The sequence below is a fragment of the Brassica rapa genome, unplaced genomic scaffold, assembly GCF_000309985.2.
Source record: "Brassica rapa cultivar Chiifu-401-42 unplaced genomic scaffold, CAAS_Brap_v3.01 Scaffold0774, whole genome shotgun sequence".
Classification (NCBI taxonomy): domain Eukaryota; kingdom Viridiplantae; phylum Streptophyta; class Magnoliopsida; order Brassicales; family Brassicaceae; genus Brassica; species Brassica rapa.
This window is the reverse complement of record NW_022610714.1, coordinates 6941-12146: the sequence shown is the minus strand read 5'-3', so window position 1 is coordinate 12146 and position 5206 is coordinate 6941. Positions and strand designations below refer to the sequence as shown.

The window sequence follows — 5206 nt, the reverse complement described above, 5'->3', positions numbered from 1 at the left end:
CAACTATATTTTCCTTACCTTGTTTGTATTTGATCACATAAGGAAAGGTTTCAATGAACTCTACCCATCTAGCATGTCTCTTGCTGAGCTTACTTTGTCCTTTGAGATACTTGAGAGATTCATGGTCGGTATGAATGACAAACTCCTTTGGCCAGAGATAATGCTGCCAAGTCTGTAGAGCTCTCACCAATGCGTAGAGTTCTTTGTCATAAGTGGCATAGTTGAGAGTAGCTCCACTGAGTTTCTCACTGAAGTAAGCAATAGGTCTCTTTGAGAGAATAGACAGATTATGGTGTGTGAGTGTTGTTTAGAACAGAGAGTGGTCGGATTGAAAGAGAACAGAGTGAAGAGAGTAAGTGAGAATTAAAGAGACTGCAATGGAGAATAAGAGAGATTAAGTGAGATTTAAGAGAGTATGAGAGAGATTCTTGTAACCAGAGATTAGGGAGAGTATAAGAGACTTGAGAATGGTGAAGAAGAAAGGGGAAACTCCCCCATTCAGCTTAATTTCGTAATGGTTACAATGGGGTGGCTTTATAGCCAAATTACAAGTTGCAAGTGATTAAACAATTGTTAAAGTACAGATTTACTAAACTAATACTATTGTAGGGTTTCTGATGGAGCCAGGAGGATGCAGCCAAGGAGAATCTCGACCAGAGGGAGTAGAGAGTGACAGGAGAGAGATGGGCACAGTCTGGTTGGGTGAAAGTGACAGCAGGCTCATCTCCTTATGCACATGTGACTTTTATCTTAATTAATTCTCCAACTTGCCAGATCTCTCTCCAACGGTCTCACACTTAATTTAAACTTCAAATATGCTTCAGAAAGCTCAGCTGGACGAGTTTCCCACTTGCCTTGACTTCCAAGACACTCTAGGTTAGGTTTGGTTACTTGCAAGCCAAAACTGTACGGACAGATTCAAATCTGCTTGTTCCGGATTTGCTTGCTCTTGATGCTTGGTCTCTTCATCAACTCCAGCTTCTTACTTCTTCATTCCAACACTCCCCCTCAAGCTTGACCATAGGAGATCCTTGGACAAGCTTGGAACCTTGAAGAAGCTCCCTCATTAAAAACCTTAGCAAGAAAACCCATTGGGACAAAACTTGCTAAGGGAAAAAGAGTGGAGTTTCCACAAAGCTTAGGGATTGGCCAGTGAGCCTAAGGAACTTCAGATTCATCATGGTGGAGTCCTTAGGCTCTGGATCGTGGCCTAATAGGTGTAGCAAGTATGAATCACCATAACTTGCTATCCTTGAGCACAAGTAGCAGGCTGGATCATTTTGTGGCCGGTTTAGGGTCTCCCCCTCTCAGCTGGCTTCAAGCCACCTTAGGAAGGCAAGGAAACGACCAGACCATCTTCTCTGAACCCCCAGCAAAGTTACTTGTTCTTTAGAACTTGGCTTGACCTCTTCATGGACCATAGACCTGGTTTGGGTCTCCCCCTCTCAACTGACTTCTTTGGCCATCTTAGATAGGCTAGGACACGACCGGATCATCATCATCATCTTCAGTGAGGCTCAAGCTTATTTTGGTACCTGATACATCATTTCAAAAGTGCATCAGTTCTTAAGGAAATGCACTCATCACATCAAACTCAATAATAGTTTAAGTATAAGGACAATCATGAATGTATTTAGATGAGTTTAAGGTGCTTCCCTTTTATAAGAATGGTCAGGAGTGGACTCCAATTGAATCCCCACTTGGTAAGACACAGTCCGGATTATGGAAGCTCAATCACACACTTGGAACTGAGCTTCTTTGATCCGGTTGGTACTGAGTAATGCAAGAGTGAATCCACAACTTGCAAACTCCACTTTTGATCAGAGGTGAGGCAATGAACGACTTGGATTGGCGCCAGTTGCTTCACCGTCAAATCACCTTTGAGCTTCTTCTTATGACCTGAGCTTGTCTCCCCCTTTCTTCTGGCTTCTTGCCTCCATTTAGGAGTTGAGACAAAGCTTTTCTTTGTTCATGAGCTCAATAGGTACCTGATTCAATCATCCAAAAATTGCATGTATCAATTCTCAAGGGGCAAACCTATTCACTCATAAGAATAATAATGGTTTTAGGTACTTTTAGGTACTTCCCTTGCATCAGTTTGTTGAATGTTGGTGAGGATTACTAAGCACTTGAATCCTCCACGCCATTCCTTCTCTCAACCAGCCTTTGCATTGTTCTCTTGAAGTTTCAACATGTAGGGGGACTTTGCAACTCCATAATTTGCCACCATCATGTGATTGCTTAGCCAAGAATGTCCCTGATTGAATAATCCTTGCATCTGGCTGGTGAGAACAGTGAGGAGTGACAGCTTCTTCAGACTGATCACTTAAGTCCTCTTTTAATTCGCCAACCTCTTGCTGGTCTTCTATGAGGAAATGGGACACTGGATACAGTAAGCTTCATGGATCTTTTGGTAGCTCACTGATATTCCCCTCCTCAAGCTTGACTGAGTATAGTGACAAGCTTGAACGTGAGCTTCAATGAGTTTTGAACTGGGAGCACAACAATACCAACATCTGCGCTTAAGCCAACCAGTTCACCATCTTCCAGGAGCACAACAATACCAACATCTGCGCTTAAGCCAACTGGATCACCATTTGCCTTCAGCTCCAATGTCTTTGGACCACCAGTCTCCTCATGACTTAGGTGATGGCCTTCCTTGTGAGTCTCTTGAACCAGGAGCACAACAGCTCCTACGCCTGCGCTTAAGTCAACTGATTCCACTCACAAGGTATCTTTACATGGTCAGGACTAAACACCTTGATCCATGCCTCTGACCACCGGCCACTCTTGGCTTAGTGATGGCCTTTTCTCTTGAGTGCACCTCCTGTACATCCTCTTGGCATCAGGTAAGTCACTTCTGAGCAGTTTCTCCAATTCTCCAACATCCTTTCTATCTTCAGGGTAGGAAATGGGCAGACACATAGATAGGATTTGGGACTGGGCAATCTCCACGGTTCAGGAATATCCATCTTGGGAGGCTCTGAAAAACGTGGGCAATGCCTTCTTCTTTGTCTTAGTTTGATGATGGACAGAGATCACCTCTTGTGTACCTGAAACATCACTCAAACTCCAGCAAGAATCAGACCACACACACTAGGATCAGCCCTTGATAATTCACCAAGTCTGATCCCAATGTTTTAAGAGAAAGAAAATATGCAATGAACAGAATCTAAACAACTCATTCAGTTCAACTCCATGCATACTAACATCACTAACTGCCCAGGTATGATAACTCATCAATAACAAGGCAATTAGGCTCTTTTTATGAATTTTAAAGACAATAAACAGAGACTAAACAACTCATCTAATCATCTTGAACAATATATATATAATGCAATACAAGACCAGGAGACTCTCCTAGACCTTTATCAATGCAACAAGACAATGACAGTAGCTAAACAAATCGCCTAGCACAATACAAACAGAAACAATTAATCTAGGACAGGAACTAGACAATACCATGCTAGACAACTCCTAGAAATAATTTAAGAAACAGAGCAACACACACAATTTAAGTATCATGGGACAGAAACTAGGTTCAACAACTCTAGCAACTTGAACCTGTCCCAAGGATACCAAACACACCACTCAACACAACCAGACATAACTACTCAAGCTCTTATTAAAGGTAGGAGGTTAACTTACAAACAAGGAACCTGAGCTGGTTCCTTGAACCTCCAAGGCACACTGTTCACTTGAACTTGACAGATTTGGAGTTTGGGATCTCTACCCCACGCCATTTCCTTGTGTGTGCTTTCCCTTTAGACCACTCATGCTTAAGACCCCTCCTTTCTTCCTGATTACCAGGCGCCACCTTCTGGCACACAGTGAGAGACTCCACTTTGGGAAGAACTTGAAAAACACTTGTACAGACTTGGTTTGGAGCATTGCTTGCCAAACAGCTCCAAAACCTTCTTTCTCCAAGAGATCTCTTCAGGCTGAACAGGAGGAAGGGTGATAGACCTTGGGAAGTCTCTGGACACGCCATGTTTGTAGTCTTCTTCCTCTTGAAGAGATTGAACAGCTGGCTGGACAGAAACTCTCCAATGATTTGAAATAACAATGAGGGTGAGCCTATGCTTGAATTGTGGAAGCTTTGAGTTTCAGATACTAAAGACCTCCTTTATCTTGAGTTCTGGTGAGTCTCTTCCCTCCTGGAAAGGCTTTAGACCAGAGGATACAAGGATGAACAGAAACAGAGATTTTTGAAGAGAAGTATGAACTGTAATAGATTTGCGGAAGCTCTATGGATTCTCAGGAGCTTGGAGCTCTGATACCATGAGAGAATAGACAGATTATGGTGTGTGAGTGTTGTTTAGAACAGAGAGTGGTCGGATTGAAAGAGAACAGAGTGAAGAGAGTAAGTGAGAATTAAAGAGACTGCAATGGAGAATAAGAGAGATTAAGTGAGATTTAAGAGAGTATGAGAGAGATTCTTGTAACCAGAGATTAGGGAGAGTATAAGAGACTTGAGAATGGTGAAGAAGAAAGGGGAAACTCCCCCATTCAGCTTAATTTCGTAATGGTTACAATGGGGTGGCTTTATAGCCAAATTACAAGTTGCAAGTGATTAAACAATTGTTAAAGTACAGATTTACTAAACTAATACTATTGTAGGGTTTCTGATGGAGCCAGGAGGATGCAGCCAAGGAGAATCTCGACCAGAGGGAGTAGAGAGTGACAGGAGAGAGATGGGCACAGTCTGGTTGGGTGAAAGTGACAGCAGGCTCATCTCCTTATGCACATGTGACTTTTATCTTAATTAATTCTCCAACTTGCCAGATCTCTCTCCAACGGTCTCACACTTAATTTAAACTTCAAATATGCTTCAGAAAGCTCAGCTGGACGAGTTTCCCACTTGCCTTGACTTCCAAGACACTCTAGGTTAGGTTTGGTTACTTGCAAGCCAAAACTGTACGGACAGATTCAAATCTGCTTGTTCCGGATTTGCTTGCTCTTGATGCTTGGTCTCTTCATCAACTCCAGCTTCTTACTTCTTCATTCCAACACTCTTATCCTGCATCAAAACAGCACCAATTCCAATTCCTGAGGCATCACATTCTATTTCAAATGTTTTAGAAAAATCAGGAAGTATGAGAAGAGGTGATTGAGTAAGCTTCTCTTTAAGGAGTTGGAATGCGGCTTCTTGAACTTCTCCCCACTTGAATCCTACATCCTTCTTGATTATCTCAGTTAGGGGAGC

At 42.6% G+C, this 5206-nt stretch overlaps 2 long non-coding RNA genes across 2 annotated transcripts; one reads left to right on the top strand and one right to left on the bottom strand.

Annotated features, from left to right (window-relative positions):
- Positions 1–468: 468 nt before the first annotated feature.
- LOC117131001 lies at positions 469–2307 on the bottom strand. The gene is made up of 2 exons (XR_004454237.1): positions 2074–2307; positions 469–1988 (listed from the first exon to the last, which is right to left on the bottom strand). It is a non-coding gene; the product is annotated as an uncharacterized LOC117131001 (long non-coding RNA).
- On the top strand, positions 1763–3146 carry LOC117131002. The gene is made up of 2 exons (XR_004454238.1): positions 1763–1984; positions 2070–3146. It is a non-coding gene; the product is annotated as an uncharacterized LOC117131002 (long non-coding RNA).
- Positions 3147–5206: the final 2060 nt, after the last annotated feature.